Below are 18,800 nucleotides of genomic sequence, written 5' to 3' on the forward strand. Positions count from 1 at the left end.
GACACTAACTCGCATGCGATACGCTTGGTTACTTTGATTTTTAATGCTGTTGTCCGAACTGGTAATTTTCCTGGTCCGTGGAAAATTTTACAGGTAATTGTGATAGCAAAACCGGATAAAGACCCGACAAATGTAACGTCTTATAGTCCTATCAGCCTGCTTCCTATGCTCTCTAAGGAATTTGAAGAGCTCTTTTGAGAAGATTGCAATTCGTGAACGATCAAATTCCGGCTCACTAATTTAGGTTTAGATTGCTGTGGAGCAGGAAAACACGATTGTTAACATCATGCTCTAGACGGGAAACAGTACTATTCAGCAGTTTTCCTCGATATCATTCAGGCTTGTGACAAGGTTTGATTTAAAGGGTTGTCCTGTAAATTGAAAAAGGTTTTACCGCATGCTTTATACGTAGTGCTAAAATCTTACCTAGAACACAGGTGTTTTTAGGTTAAATATGGTAAGGTTTGGATGGATTTGTTCCTTGTTCAATCAGGGGTACCTCAAGGAAAAGTTCTCGAACCCATCTTGTATGTACTGTTTACGGGTGACTTGCCAATTACGGCATATACACAGTTGCGACGATTGCTAACGATACTGCAATGCTTGCTGTCCACGATGATCCAGCCACTGCGTCTCGTTTTATTCAAGATTATATTACTCTCCTGAATCGTGGCTTACGTGCTGGAAGAAAAAATAAACGAAACAAAATCAAAGCACGTCACGTTCACCCTTCGAAAGGAACACTGTCCTCCTGTATCTATCCTCAATGTTCCGATTCCGAGATCTCAGGACAGTAAATATTTGGGTTTTCAGCTTGACCGAGGACTTACTTGGGTGAAAAATATCAAATCTAAGCGTAAACGGTTGGATCTCAAGTTTGAAAACGTGTACTGGCTGATAGGAGATAAATCTTGTCTTTCAGTGGAAAGTAAATCTTGTCTTGTCTTTCAGTGACGTATAAATCAGTTTTGATGTATAAATCAGTTTTGAAGCCTGTTTGGACTTACGGGCTTGAATTGCGGAGTATAGCGTGCAATTCCAGTATTGACATACTTGAATGCTACCAGACAAAAACACTGCGAAAAATGCTACACAATCCCTGGTACATCAGCAATAGCCTTATTTGTAATGATCTTAAGTTGCAAACCGTTCGGCAGGAAATCTCTCTGGTCAACCTATGGGGATCAAAATCGTCTGGATCGGCACCCGAATTATTTGGCGGTCAATTTATTGGATAGCACGTTCAGTGATTTTTTAAGATTACTAAGATACAATATTCTTGGTTTGCCTTCACGTTTCAGTTAGGTGACTTTGTGGTGTGGTTGTACGGAGTGCTCTTCTATTTCATTTCGTTGTTATAGTTAAGTCACCAGCCGCTGGGTCTATTACTACTTAATTTTAGTTCAAATATAGATCTTATTTACTTACAGTTCAATTATCTAGCTGAACAGATTGTAAAATTGCTGTGTCGTTATACAAAAAAAAAAAACAATTTTAATTTAGTAAAACAATGTTTATTAAATTTTCGTTTGTTATCAACAAGATAAATTAAAATACAGTAATAATAAATTGATAATTTTATTTCACGCAGCTGTATCAGTTTTATACTTTTTTATTTGCAAAATACAATTAAAATTGAAATTAAATTTTTATTAATCATCGGTAATATCATTATAAGAGGAAACAATAAAATGATTTTTATTGCACTGCCTACACAGGCAGTGTTGTGTAAATTTAATAACTAATTTTAAGTTCATCGATTTTTTTATTAGCATATTTATTAACATTTATTTCTATTAAGTATTATCAGTATTAGTTTATTAGTAGGTATTATCAGTATTAGTTTATTAGTAAGTATTGTCAGTAAACATTAATCACAAAAATCTTTATTTTCATTTGTATTTATTTCCTTTTTTACATTAAATATAGTTTATTTTATAGAGTGACTGCATCGGTTTCAGAATTCACTTGTTTCTTACGATAGATCTCCTAAAATCATTCAGTATATACACATAATCATCATACGGGCTGCTTACCTTAAACTATAAGTTCATATTATATTTGTACGTTGTTCTTAAATAGTTTGAACAAGAATATAATATATTCAAAATTAAAAAATATCAGTAGAGGAAATTTTACTTAAATATAACCGATTAATTTTTCATTGTAAATTTTCTAATTTGTTTTACAAATTATTAAACTAGTATTTATTTAGAAAATGTTAAAATTTTGAAAAAATCAAAGTAAGAAAATGTAATTTGCAATCATATATTAAAGAGGAAAATATTATGAATTCTGACGATTATTTTAAATTGAGTATAAAAAAAACAAAAATTAAATTAAAACCAGTTAACGTTTAACATATTTATTCTACAATAATAAGGTCTACTTGGCAATAAGATGTAGAAAATTTTATGTATTTAAGTATAATATATAAAATAATTAAATTAAATACATACACATTTATGTATGTTTAATAAATATTTGTAATTAAATTTCAAGACTAAAGCAAATGATATAGTTAAGTTACTTTAATGTGGAAATGATAAAATTTTCCTCTTACTTCTGAAAGAGTAAATACAGTTTCTAACCTTTATATCTTAGAAATAGAAAGATCTTATTCCTTTTTGAACTCTGCAGTTCTTGTTAAAACATCAAATTTCCTTAAGTTTTATATTTATAAAGCAATTAAGAACGTAATAAATTGAGATATATTATAATTAATTGTGTTAATAGAAATAAAACACACATACTCACAAATTTATATATGTATATACATATATATAGACACGCACGAATATACGGTTCGTTTTTGAATTACGGTTAGCGAGAAATTTCGCATATAGCATTAAAATAATTACTTTTTCCAAAGTCTTATTTGCTTATTGGTAATTTAACAAAGATGATTAAGCTAATCTTAAAAAAATCTTATTTAACAATTTTAAGAGTTTTACAGAAATTTTCAAAGAAGCTATTAAGTAAAACTTATGAGAACTTAAGAAACTAATTAACTTATACAGTTCTGAGACCTACAATGTAAAACTATTTAAATCAGTTAAAGAATAAAACTACTAATTCGATCCGATAATTTGTGTCTAAAGATTTTATTAACCATTATTTTATTTTTTAACAGAAATCAAGTTTTAAATTTTAAGGTAACCGTAACTCCTATTGTTAAAAAACAGTTCTTAACCCCAAAAAAGCGTATCCGGAACATGTTTATTAAACATTTCACTTCAAATAACTCCTACAGATGCACATCAAGATATAATATATAAGTATATATATGTATATATATATATATATATATATATTATAATAATAATATTCAATTTTTCTTAATATGTCTTTCAGGAATTTATTACGTTAACAATAAATAAAATATCTACGAATTTTAATAATATGTGTTTTACTATTTTTAATTTAATTAACAATATTTATTAAATTTTCTTTATTATGAACGATATAAATTAAAATACAGTAATAATAAATTGATAAATTTATTTTACGCAGCCGTATCAGTTTTATACATTTTCCTTTGCAAAATATAATTATAATTAAAATTAAAATTTTATTAATCATAGGTAATATCGTTATAAGAGGAAATAATAAAATGAAATTTTATTACACTGCGTACTCAGGCAATGTTGTGTAAATTTAATAAATAATTTGAAGTTCAAAGCTTTTCTTTATTAGCATATTTATTAATGTATATTTCAAACAAAGTTTGAAATATTTTTATTAATTTTACAATAGAATTTTCTTCAATTTTATTTTCATTGTTTTTAATATTTTTTAGAATATATTTTTATTTCTGTTAAAACGAATATATATATATATATATGTGTATAGTAGCTTTCCGTCACAAATTCGCCCGTGATATATGGTTACTTGCATTTCCCGTAGTGGTCAATCTTTTTATTTTATGTTTATTAAGTAATCCGAGGCAGGTGTAGCCAGTCACACATACAGTAACGATTTTGGTGGCTGTGATGGGTGAGCCACCTTCGCGCCTCTTAAAAAAATCAGAATTAAAAAAACCCGAAATGGTTTTTAAATATCTATCTGAAGAGCATTTTCAAGCCCAAATCTACTAAATATCTCATTTACTACAGTCGTGATTGGGAAAATTTACAATGATTTATAAATATTTTTTTACCTTTCTTCATCCCCTTTCAAGGTCGCTTTTCAAAAATCTATAAATTGATTTAAAGATTACACTCACTAAAAATCAGGTTGATTTCTTTATTTGTTACAGAGAAATTAAAAAAATAACAGGGTTTAAAAGAAAATTCAAAAATCAATTTTAACCTTTGAAACTCGGAATGAAGCTCAAAAATCTAGAAATTGGTGTTCAGATGTTCATAATCAATCAGTTCAAACCAAGCTCATACAGTGATAGACACTCACAGTTCACACAATTCATTAATTCAGTTTATTAAAGTGTGTGCTTCAACCGGCAAATCTTCACTACTACATTATATATATATACTATTTTTAGAGATTTTTCGAGATGAAATATATGCAAAATTCTTCTCAGTTATGTCAAGAAACATGGATAAAATTTAGTTGTGAAAGATCATGTAGGTCTTTCGTTTATCCCGAACAAACAAAAACCCTCATCGTCTTTATATAATAGTATAGAAAGATTACTTTATTTAATGTAAATTTAAAATTCTATTAGCCCACAGGGTTGGTCTAGTGGTGAACTCGTCACCAATGAATAGCAAGTGTATCGCAAATCAGCTGGTTTCGAAGTCGACAGTTCTAAGGTTCAAATCCTAGTAAAGGAACTTTACTTTTATACGGATTTGAATACTAGATTATGAATACCGGTGTTCTTTGGTGGTTGGTTGTTTTTGGTTTCTCAAATAACAGTCTTTATGCACATGGGTGTTGAGTAATAAGAAAATTCCACCATTATCGAAAACAAGTGGATTTCAATATCTACCAAAACTATTGGATTTATTTCATAAATATTGATTTCACAAAGATTTCCATTAATGTACTTACACGCTTTGCTATGAGGGAAGTTATGGTATAGGCGATTAACTAATAAATGTGCTGGTATATGTGAACAACACGGTAAATCAAATTGCCGTGACGCTAGGATGATGGTTTGGCTTTCAACGTGAACATTACGAAAAATCTGATCCAGAAGTCTATTTGCACGGTATTGTGAAAAATCAATAGTTATGGCATGATATAAGTTGACTTGTTTGTTTTAGAACGAAATGCGACAGAGAGTCAAATTCATGAATAAGAATCGATTACCTACTGCTGTTGTTGCTCATTAAGCTTATGAAATGGTTAGAGTTGGAAAGATTATCAGTCAAAAGTGATAGCTGTATGAAAATTTATATTAACTACCATTTATTGTAGTATAATTATAAGTACTGTTATGAAATGTCTTATGAAATATCATTTCTATTATATTCTCTGTTATGAAATATTAAATGCATCATCTTTTTTGAACAGGTTTTGCTATTATTATTTCATAGCATAATAAAGAAAGATTTTTTACAACAACTTTTATTTTATTCAGATGTTAGTGCGCATTTTGATCTAACTTTTTTGTTTTAATTTAAAAATTGATTAAGTTTTGTCACGTATTATTTTAGAAATTTAGGATATATTTTGAATTATTTATTTTATCAAAAAATATTACTCCATAAACGAAAAAAAATCCCTTCATAACTTATAATTTATTACTTTTCTTACAAAATTTACATAAGTAAAGTTACATAATTTAATTAAACTGCAATTTTTATTTATAAATCATTACATTATTATTTATATTATTTTTTTGAAAAGGTATCTAAATAATACAATCTGAAAACTATTTAAAAATCTGTAAAATCAATCGATCTTAACTAAAATTAATACAATATCTGGGAAGATAATCTAGATTAATATAATCTAAGAAAAATACGTAAAAATCATTAAATCATATATATATATATATATATATATATATATATATACTCCTATATACTCCTATATATGATACGGTTAAAAAAGTATATATGCTACGGTTAAAAGTTATTTTTGAAAAATAATTTTGCTAGTATACAAAATAAGATGTAAAACAAATATATACTTCATGAAAAAGCGCAGAATTTGCCATTAAATCATAGAGTTTTTCCAATTAGTAAAAGGTGGAATATCTTTCTTGAAGAACAAAAGTTTCTTTACAAAGTAAGAAGTAATAAATAATAGGGAATAAAATGAACTAAAAAATAAATTTTTCCTCCACAAACTTATCTGTAATACTTATTACTTTTCCTTAATCTCTATTTTTTATTTTTATTAATCCACTTTTGCAAAATGAAACAGATTTAATAATAGATTGTATATAAAAAATTGAAATCATTTAAATTGAAATTCTCTATTACTATCATTTTCTACAAAACTCACTGTAGTGTAAATAATAATTGTTTATTATATTTCCTTTTGACTCATATATTTACACATAAAATAGTTTATTGAAAAAAAAATGGTCTAGAGAATTAACACAAGATTATATTTCTGTTATCTTCCTGCTGGCCATTGAAAGGGAATGTAATATCTCTCAAGATATTTATAAGTTCTATATACGCCATTATAAAACAAACAATTTATCAAAAACTATATTTTACTTGTTAATCGGTAGAAAAATAATTATTTAAAAAATGTAAAGTATTGTTTTATGAAATTTTATTAATGAAATAATTTATATAAATTCCGAATAATTTCATTATTTATAACCAGTTACCTTAGATTATAAAAATGTAAGATATCAAGAAGTCTTGAGGAATAAAAAAAAAATTCAATTCTTCATTGGAAATTCTATTATTAAAAAAAATAATCCCATTGTTCGGTCAGTTCCCGTCGTGGTCAACTCTTTATTTTAATTTATGTTTTTTAGTCAAGTAACTGGAGGCAAGTGCCCCAGTCGCGTCCGCATACAGTAACAGTGGCTGTAACAGTTGGTTGAGCCGCCGCGCCGTACACCTTATACATTTCTTAAAAAATCGAAATTAAAAAAAATATCGAAAATATTTTTTAGATATTTACCTGAAGAGTATTTGTAAACCCAAATCGGGTGAGTATATCGTTTAGTATAGTCGGAAATGGAAAAAAATTGCAATTATTGTTCGAAATTTTTTTCTTTTTTCACCCCTTTAAACTTGGGATTTCAAAAAAATGAGAAATTTTAGATATTCACATGAAGATTACCCACACAAAAAATCAAATTGATATCTACATTTTTTACCGAGAAATAAAAAAAAAAAAATTCATTGTTACTGTTACTTAAGTCAATTATTGATTTATTAATCCGCTTTCAAGCCTGTTTGGACTTACGGGCTTGACTTGTGGGGTACAGCGTGCACCTCCAGTATTGACATACCTGAACGCTACCAAACAAAAACATTGCGAAAAATGGTCAACATACCCTGGTACATAATTAATAGTCTCATATATAATGATATTAAATTGCAAACCGTTCGACAGAAAATGATCAGCCTACGGTATCAAAATCGTTTGGATCGGCACCCGAATTATTTGGCAGTCAATTTATTAGATAACACGTTCAGTGATTTTTCAAGATTGCCGAGGAACAATATTCTTGGTTTGCCTTATCGTTTCAATTAGGTCACTTCATGGTCTGGCCGTACGGAGTGCTCTTCTATTTCATTATTAAGTCACAACCGCTAGATCTGCGGGAACTTAATGTTAGTTCAAATACATCTTATTTACTTATTGTTCGATTATCTTGGTGAACAGATTGTAAAGTTGCTGTGTAGTTATAATAATAAAACAGAAAAATTGTTACTCCATTTTAATTGTTTAAACTCGAGATTTAAAAAATCCCTTTGTTAGTACGCACTTAAACCGTAACAAAAACATGTGTACAAATTTTAATCAATTTATGTTCAGTAGTTTTTGCTAGGCGTTGATAAATCAGTCAGTCAAGGCTAGGTGTTCTATAGATACATATTATTACGAGTATACGAGTACTAATTATCTAATATCCTTGTCAGTGACTTTAAATCTTTGATTCATAAAAACAATAAAAAATCCAGTTTTCTAAAAACTTTTTAATGGTTTTTCTATTCGTAAATAAATAAATAAATATTTAAAATGTAAACCAAATCTCACAACGTATATTGGTTTTTTTTTTTACAATTCGCTTCTCTTTATTTTCATATTGAACCACTGAAGTCGTGTTATTATTTTACGCTAGTAGACAAAAGAAATGTTTTTTTATTTGTTTATAATTTCATGATTAAAATTCCTACATTCAAAATTATAATAATTGAGATAAATGTGGAGTTAAAGGGTTATCTATATTTAAAAAAAAAACATGATTTTCTAATAAGCATATTTAATATGGTTAGTGTAACATTGTAAAAAGAGAATATTTTTGAAAAACCTTCTTTTTTGTAAAAGATTTATTGCAATGAACTTAAAAACATACAATGTCATTTAACTTAAATATTACACAGCAACATATTAATATTCCTTTTAATTAGAATAATAACAAAAAAGGGAAATTTAATAATTTATGTAATTGTTATAAAAAGTGACAAAAATTTACTACCTGGATTAATTTCTGTAGGGTTGTGGTGACAAGAAAACATACAACAAACAAATGAAGGAAAAACAAAAGGATATAAAACTTAAAAAACATTGCTGTGGTGACTGGAAGGGTGTATGGAGATGGGAGCATTCTGTAAATCTGCTATGTTTTGCTCGTATATAGCTTACTGTAATTTCTGACCTATTTTTTCTCCCAAAAGGGAAAAATGTAAGCGCTGCAGAAGTAAGGAACACAAAGACTAAATGTGAAACAATACCTTTTAAAATAGGGTGTATAACAAGTCAGACTGTAATGCTAATATTCAAAAACCATTCAGTGGTTCTTATTCATATACAACGGTATATTTGCACTAAAATTTAAACTAAATGCTATACATATGTTGTCAAAAACAGCATATCGGTAAAATATTTAATTTCACAAACAGTTATGGTAATTTTCCAATAGTTTTATTACAAAGTTTATGTATTGTTAAATGGAAAAAATAATAAAAGGGAAAAAGAAATATAAATCAATACAACCATTCTTTATTCTTATGTAGAACTGTAGAACTACGTGGGATGAGGTCAGGACTATTGAATTTTTTTGTTGAGATAATAACACTTTATATAGCTCATTCCATCATAGAAGCACAACATGCATAAAATTACAGTAATCACAACATAAACATTTTACACACTGTACATAAAAACCAAGTTGAGATCGTAATTTAATAATATAAAATTTATAAACAATTTTAATTTGATTAAAAAAAAAAAACAGTATAAATCAAAGTATATACTGAAAAAACTTCGTAAACACTGACAAACGCCATTAACAGCACAACCACCAACTGTTTACTACACTGATGAAAGAGCTGCTTAGTTACATAAAGATCAATCGTTCTAAAAAACTATAGTCTTTCACGAGAAATTTGAAACAAGCTGTTTATTAATAAAATTTTATTATTACAAAAAGTTACCTTGTCCTTTCATATTGCTCTCATTTCGTTTAATTTAATTCGATCTTTTTATGTTCTAAAAATTCTAAAACTTTATATACAAATATTATTTATTAGTTAATTAACTACACATTCAATTATTTTTAATATATAAACTCATGTAAATTTAAAAAAAATCGTTGTTATGAATATGTTTAACTGATAAAATAATCTAACACAATTTTGGAATTAAAAAAATTATTCAAAAGGAAACATACGAAAAACTATGTTATAAAAAAATAAAAACTCATTTTAATTTAAAATGAATAATCAACAACGTTATCAGCAAGTGCGTGGAAGGGAAGCTGTATTACTCGGTTGTTTCTTTAGATGTCAGCAGGCCTTTGATAAAGTCTGGCTTCCTGGCTTACTCATTAAAATTGAAAAGGAGCCTTCTTCAACCATATTACTTGATTCTTCACAGCTACCTGGAAGAACTTTTTTTCCAGGTGAAGTATAATCAAGATTTGCCTGAATTCTTTGATACTTGGTCGGGTATTCCTCAGAGTTCAATTCTGGAATCGGTTCTATAATCGGTATTCACTGCAGACCTCCCGATGCAGAGGACATCACAGTTGCATCGTTTGCAGAAGACAAGGCAATCTGGCTGTGGATGCTGACCATATCGTAGCTTCTGATAAACAGCAAAATGTATTGTATCTAAATAACGAATGATCGACTAAATGGAAGACGAAGGTTAATCCGGCTAAGTCTATTCATGTTACATTTGCGATGAGGAAGGGTGCCTATCCGCGAGTTCAGCTTAATGGAATTATCATCCAGTTTGCTAACAGCGTGCGATACCTAAAACTGCATCATAACTACCTAAAATTGGAGGATTCATATCGGCGAGAAAAGGACGCAACTTAACATTAAGTTCAGGGAGATGAACTGGTTGCAACTATCATTACCTAACAAACAATCGCTGTACTTAGTGATCCGATTTTGACCTATGGAATCCAACTATGGGGCACGACAAGAGAGAGAGAGAGGGAGTAATATACAAGTCGTACAGCGATTCCAGAACAAACAATTGAAAAAATAATAGAAGGGCTGTCGTTTGAAAAATCAATGAAATACACGATTATCTGGGGTTGCTAACAATTCGCGAGAAGATACGGCGCTTCAGAAAAGAAACAAAACGAGATTGAACGAACATGTAAACTGGTTCGCGGTTAATCTCCTGGTTAACAGCTAAAATGTAAGGCGCCTAAAGCTACTACATATTTAGATCTGTAAGTTCTCCGAGATTTGAGGTTAATCAGCTATCCTAGGGTGTTGAGCATATCAAAATTCTTCATTTCGTTTCCTCACTTACTCTTGTTGGTTCTTTGATTTGTTTTAAGGTTTCTTTGCTTGATTAATTATTCTTTCTTGATTAATAAGACTATTTTTTGGTGTTTTCTTTGCTTTATCAGTGTTGAACTTTATCAGTGTTTCTTGGACTCATGTTTGTATACACTTATGAATGTTTATTATTTATTTGTTTATGTACATTGTATACATAATACTGTTTATGTATTGTATACATATACGGTTGTTTGAGGGATTTTAATGTAAACCCAATTTTAATGCATGTAATTTTTCTGTTTGTATTAAAATCTACTTATAGTTCCGGGAAATTGAAAGCCATTGTAAATTAAACACTGAGGAAAAAACATTATTTAAAAAAAATAACTCTTTCGTAATTATTAATTATTTATAAAAATAATTAAATTAATCTTTATAAAACCAAAGAAAGATTATCTTTTGCAATTGGCGAGTAGCAGCATTTTTCTTTCATTGAATCGGATTTGTTGTTATAATTAAAAAAAAAAATTGTATATATATATATATATATATATATAATAATATGATATATATATGTATATATATATAGATACAGCCTTTCTGACGAGAACTATACAACTACTAAAAAAAAAAAGTTTTCTATACGGAATAAAATCTACTCAGTGTCAACAATACATCGTATAAAGTAATGTAATAAGTAAAATAACGTATGATTACATAGAATATTTTATTATATGTGCTAAGGATTTTGATTAATTACAAAAAATAACCCATTAAAATTCACTCAATTAAAAACTCAATTCTAAAAATTACTTGTAATTACCGCTCTTAAAAAAAATTAATATGATATATTCTTTTGTGTATACTAAAACACGTAACAAAGTCGCTTTAGTCTGTTACTAACCAATACGAACATTAGTTTTAATTAAAGTACATCATATAAAATGAATGAATAAAAAAATAATGTTGCATTTATAATTACTGAACTGAAATGTACAGTTGAAATATAAAAATAGACACACCCTACATGTTCTCATACACACCTTTTATCACGTTTAGATTGAATTATGAGGGAAGAAAAATCACAAGTGTTTCGTTATTAAGTTAATCATATGTTTAATTGATATTTTTGTTGTAATTATTATTATTAAAATAATTGAGTATCATATATTATTTATATCTTAGTTACTATAGGTAACTTTTTTGAGAAATAAAATAAATTAGGGTGAATTATTATTTATTGTAAAAATTTGTTTTCCATTTTATTATTTTAAAATAAGAGTAAAACTACTCTCCGCTAATATAATAATTCATTTATTTATTTATTTATAATAAAGACAACAAGCTTACGTTCAAATAGACTTAATTTATGCTAAATTAATTTTGTACTGTAAAACAACCCATCGGGTTGGTCTAGTGGTGAACTCGTCATCGGAAATCAGCTGATTTCGAAGTCGCGAGTTCTAAGGTTCAAATCCTAGTAAAGGCAGTTACTTTTATATGGATATGAACACTAGATCTTGAATACCGGTGTTCTTTGGTGGTTGGGTTTCAATTAACTACACATCTCATGAATAGTCGACCTGTGACTATTTAATCTGTGTATTTATATTTTTTTCTATTATTTGCGAAGTGACTTATTTGGGTCTGAATATTCTGTGTTCGTGATTAATATATATATAAAACAGATAATTACGGTAAATTACGATTAAAAAGTAATATTACTTTTTGTAAAACTTTCTTTGTTAATTCACAATTAAATTAAACAGGAACAATGATTTTTTTTTTTCATTTTACAATGTTTCTCTACATCTATTTGAATTTTATTATTTTTCCTATAAAAATACACATATTAATTTAAATATATTACCGTTTTCTTCACTTTTTTGCGGTAAAGAAGTTTCTGCATTCCATAACTTCATTAATAAATTATATAAAATATTGTTTTTTAAATATATATAAGAATAGAGTTTATTTGTCTCTTAACATTTTTTTGGTGGTTTGTTAGAATATAGTGAAAATTAAAAAAAACACAAATGCTACTTCAGCTATCAATGAAAAAAGGACATTCTTTTCTTAATAATGTATGTGTTTTAACAAAGATTTTATGGAATATACAATGTTCATTTTGTTGGATAATTTCAATTAACAACATCATGAAAAACGGGTTGTGAGAGAGAAGGAAAATGAAGGAAAACTGGGATAAATTCTGTCCCTATTAGTAGAGAGAACACTCCCTTTGTATATAAGCTTGCAATACAATGTAGTCACTGTATTTATTGATGCAACTTTTTCAATGTGGTACATTGTAAAGCGACATTGTTTTTTTTAACAGGAAGAAAGTTTTTCTCTAACGGCACTGCTTGTATTACAAGCAGTTATAATGGAAATTTACTCAAATAAAAGCTGTAATTAATTAAAATTAATTTTTAATAATATATATACTATTTATTATTTAATAGAGAATAAACTTTTTTTTTTACATTACAAATAAATTTTTTTACGATATTGACAAAGCTTTGGTTTTTAGTAATTCTTTTCGTTGTTGATCAAAAATACATAAAGGTCACTATTTGATTGTAACTCATATGTACAGCGATAATTATGGTTATCCATAGAAAACTGATTCAGAATTGAAATTTTATATTTATTAATCAACTGTAGTTTGCTGGTTTAAATTACTTCCAATTTCTATTAACAACAGAAATATATTTAATTAACAATTCAAGTATAACCTCAAGTTTTGAAAACTATCAATGAAGTAAGCTTAAAAAAATTTTGTATTTTTTTGTTGTTGATATATCCTCAACTTTTGAGTAAAACTCAAAACAGATTAGTTGAACAATTCGATTTAATTCAAATAAATTCTTAGCGGCGTTAACTAAAACACTTTCACGGAACTTGTCTTCGTTTGGATAAAATCGGATTTTGATATTTACTTGGGCAGATATAGTTAAGAAAAAAATCATAGGTTTGAAAAATTTGAAAAAAATGTTAAGGATAAATAATTGTTTCTATTTTTGAACATGCAGACTCTGAATCCCTCTAGCGGAAATATGTATATATATATATATATATATATATATTTTACTACTGGTGCAAACAAGTATAAAAGTATAATTTTTAAAAAATCCTGACGTAAAAAATGGAGTAAAAAATTAAAAATTTTAAACGTTTATGATATTTATCCTTCAAAACCTTTGGGAGAACGTGACAAATAATTCTATGAAAGAACCAAATCGATAGCTGCAATAGATACCGAGAATATTCTGAAAAACCGCACAGGTGAAACACATAACTCCCCTTTCTCGCTTCGCTACGATTGGGGGTTAAAAGATTTAGTTAAAATATAATTTTAATTACTTTTCTTGTACATATTTTAAAAATTTTATCGTGAGGTCCCTTTAACATAATAAGCTATTTAGGTGTTTAAAACCATGCAATTCACTTTACCATCTAAACTAATAGTATCACATTTAATATTATTTCAACTGATATTAGGATTATATGATATAATACAATAATTAAAAATCACAACAGCGCAGAACATGATTTTGTTTAACCGAATCAACCATAAGATTTTTTCTTAAATTTCCAAAATAAAATTTATATAAATAAACTTGCAAATAAATACCTTTATTTTAAATAAAGTTAAAAGAAAGAAATAGTGATAATAAAATATTACTACCATTTTTAATGCACTAATGTGTAGTATATGTACACTTACTTTGATTATGTTGTTGGTCTACAAAAGTTTCTTATTTCTTGGACAGAGTCGACCGGTCTTTTTCTACGGGCCGCCTGGGCGGATTGGACAGATTTTAAGGCGCACCGTTGAGTATACGTCTGGCGGGTAGGGAAGCGGCATTTTGTTCATTTGTTGTGTCCGTCTTCAACATTGATGCCCCAAAGCAAGAAGCGTCCGGCGGGGCCACGGTGGTGGTCAAGGAGGAGGGGAGATGCTACGCTTATCTCCTCCGCTCCGTGAAGGATGTAGTGTCGCCGGGTGAAACCGGGGTTCTATCCGTACGGAATGATAAGGGGGAGGATCTTGACCTCCGGATGGGAGCCGACAATGGTGCGGCCGAACAGTTGAGCAGAGATTTCGCCGGAAAAGTAGAGGGCGCTAGTACGGCTCTGGCTGGAAGGGACGGTAGGAGGGTCCTTGTCCTTGTTAAGGACGTGGATGCTTTTCCACGCAGCATGAGTTTCTCAGGGAAATTCGCAAAATAACTGTTGAGTCGGTCACCATAGATGTTTTATCAATGCGGCCGGCTTACGGCTCGACGCAAGGAGTAACATTAGTGGTGCCGTCCGTCCTTGCAGACAAACTGCTGTCTGATGAGCGTGTTCGCATTAGGCGGGTGGCCTGTCGGTTACGCGGCATACCCCCGACGAACTCTGCTTTAGATGCTGGAGTCCAGGCCAGAGGGCGAAGTTCTGTAATGGCGCAGATAGAAGAAGCTATTGTTTTACGTGTGGTAAGGCCGGCCATATACGTAAAGATTGTAAGCAGGAGCCTCGATGTACATCCTGCAAGTTGTACGGTCATGTGACCGAAGGTCAAGGGTGCATGATGGGTCCATCTGCTTCACAGTAATGTCATGGCTTCTTTGAGGGATAGCTCCACCCGGGAGGGGTGGGAGGCTTCCACCTTCGATGATTGGGTGGGGATTCCTTTGAGATGCCATTGTGGAGAATGTAAGACCGTAGTCCCCGGTGGGGGATTCCCCACTAGAGGCGAGGCGTCAAGACCGGAGTCCCGGTGGGGAGTTCCCAAAAGTGAACTCCACACCGGGAGGCATGCCATGCAAAAAGACCGAGTCTCGGCTGCCTGGGCGGGGCCTTGACACTCCCCGGAGCTGAGTTTATGCTTAATTGTGTGTCCAGCTCCAAGGGGCGGCGATATGTATAAAAAAAAAACCAAAAAAAACGTTTCTTAATGCAGCGTTAGAATTTTTTTTGTTTCTAATTGTTCATCAATGCAATATGTAAAAATTAACAACTGAAAATTATGTAATTATGAAAATATGTAATTAACAACTGAAAATTACAATCTACCGCCCGTTATGAAATTTTTTTTAATAGATCACTCATTTGTTTTATAACGGGGTATTCCAGTTTTATTAGTGTTATTATAATATTTTTAAAAATGTTTTCCCTTATATTTATAATATTTAATTAAAAGTGAACCCATATAACAAAATTTTTTCACTATTATAAATATTTAATATTTTACAGTTTATTTTCATATATATATAATTTGATTCTTTATTTCTCATATAATTTATTTTAATTATTCCATTTTTTCATAAATAATAAATATTTGTTTTATGATTGCAATTAATAACAGCTTCTTTTTTTAATATACATCAAAAGAAAACCTTTTTTAATATACATCAAAATGCTATTTTATGATGAAGTAAAATGAAAATAATAATAATAATAATAATGAAATTATTAGGAAAGAATAATTAAATATCTCAATCAATAAAAATACATTAGTGTATTCAATAAGTAGGTGTGTAGGTTAATAGAAAAAAATTTATTTCTTTTGTAATAAAATTACTTCTTCGTTACAAATAAATGAAGGGAGAAAATTAAACATAATTAAAATTTTGCTAAAACTTCACGGTATAACAATGTTTGTTTTTAAATTTAATAGCCTGAAAATTCGAAGTAGCAATGATCTGTTTAAAAAAATACTTACGAAGTAAAATAAAAACTTATAAAAAAATGTAATAATATAAATATCTTTTACAAGATTTAATTTTATTAGAAAAATAAGATTTTAATTAACTACTTTTACTACTTCGATCTTACTTCTACTACTTAAGATATACACAATGCCTTTGGAAGATAGCATAAAGAGCATCGTTTTTGTGATTAATTCAAAGCCGGGCTCTTCTGTCAACATTTTTTCTTCTTGATCACTAACTCAGCTGTAGATAAAGGCTTAAAAATAAAACCCCATAGGGATTGTTCTATCCAAGAAACCAATGATCTCTTCCTTACGAGGACTTTATATTTCAAGTCGTTGAAAGATTTCGCTCTGACGTTTTTAAAGGAGGATGTGACGGTCGACGAAAGCAACTTGTATCTCTCCTTAAAGAGTAATTTTCTGTGCATCTTTTTAGAGTTCTCCTATCCTCGGCTCTCCTGAAACTTTACCATCTTCTCCTGAGTCTCCTTTTCGTAGCAATAAAGTCAAAATTTTCCTTTCTTCTTGCACAGAACTGCGCAAGAAGACTGACTTTTTGTTATTAATTTTTTTTTCTACGTTCTATCATAACGAACCACGCTCATAACTTGCCCCGCCTAAATTCTTTCGACATTAAATTGAGCGTGACTCAAGAACTACTCAACCAATCATCATAAAATTTTCATATGCACAACATCAGATACACTACTACAATACAGCTAAATTTCAGTGAATTTGACCGAGTAGTTTTGGAGATTTTTAAGCCACAAAATTTTATACATAGGACTGTACGTAGTTTCCTTATATATATATAAGGAAACTCTAATTTAAGTAAATTGCATTTTCATACTTCCATCCCTCAAAATGTAAAGAAAATCTATTATACAGCCCACTCTCACCATGTGACCTAAGTAATATTGTACTTTTTTCGAAAAGTCTGTAAAAAAATTATTATGCAACATTTAATAAGTTTTATAAGAAACTTTTTAAATAAATTAATGAAGTTAACAATTTTAGAAAGGGGATGAAGATTATTTGAAAGAATCTTTTAAAATAACTGATATAGAGAGAAGAAAGTATTGTAACGATTATGTAATAACATTAATTACATTTTAGCTACTTTTTTTAATTACCTTGCTCATAAGATAATGCTTTCGTGAAATTGCTTTCGTGTTAGTGCTTTCGTGTAATTATTTTCTTGCGTGAGTAACTGTAAAATGTCCGTTCTGATCTAAAATATTAAATTACATTTTTATTTATAAGTATTAAATTAATCCGAGATGCAATAGTGGTTGTTTTTCATAACTAACTACGTTTTCGTAGTCAGCTCATTAACGTGATAAGTTTTTAAAAAAATATTCCTGACGTAATATCAATCTCCTGAAAATTGGTTATTAAATGGAATATCGTTGATAAAAAACGTCGTATAGGTTTAACACAACAAGAAATACAGTTATTTTTTTGTTAATAAGCTGTTAAATAGGAAATGTTTCTGTTGCCATTTTAAGCTATTCACGTGAGTGTAAATACGAATAGGCCAAATGGAGGGCGTTTTATATTTTTTTAAAGATTTTCTGAATTAATTGTATAATTTGACTAAAAATTATTATAAGTAAATAAACATTTTTTATTGTTAATTGAAGCGAGAATTAAGCTTAAAATGTATCGACTGAAACGAAATGTGACTAAAATAGATAAAAATGTAATGCAAAAATAATTTCTGTGGGTTTTTCATAGGAAGACCTCTTTAATTTATTATTAAATTTAAAATAATTTTATTATTATTTTCCTTAATTCGTATATGTAATCTAATTTAAATTTATTATGTTTTTTATGTATTAAAAAAAATCTGATGTGGTTACTAAATAACTTCTACACATATTAAATTACATATACACATTTTTAAAAGTACATAAAATTTTATTTCACTAATAACTTTTTTCATTTTTTGTTATTGTTATTATTGAATAATTATTTATTGTAAATTTTGTTGACAGTCACAGGTTAATAATTATTAATAAATCAATATATTTAAATGAAAAAAAGAATGTTAAAAAAAGGAAATTAAGTCGAATCGGAACCCATTCCGATTAATAAAATATTTTATGAGATGAAAATATTTCATTAATTAAAATATTATTTGGCTGTAACTCTGGAATCAATGAAAATAATAAGTACCATTATTATATATTGTTAAAAAACTCTCAATGAGAGCTTATTACTGGATTTAAGTAAAAGTCCAAAATCAA

Source organism: Lycorma delicatula, chromosome 6, assembly GCF_047948215.1.
Source record: "Lycorma delicatula isolate Av1 chromosome 6, ASM4794821v1, whole genome shotgun sequence".
NCBI lineage: Eukaryota > Metazoa > Arthropoda > Insecta > Hemiptera > Fulgoridae > Lycorma > Lycorma delicatula.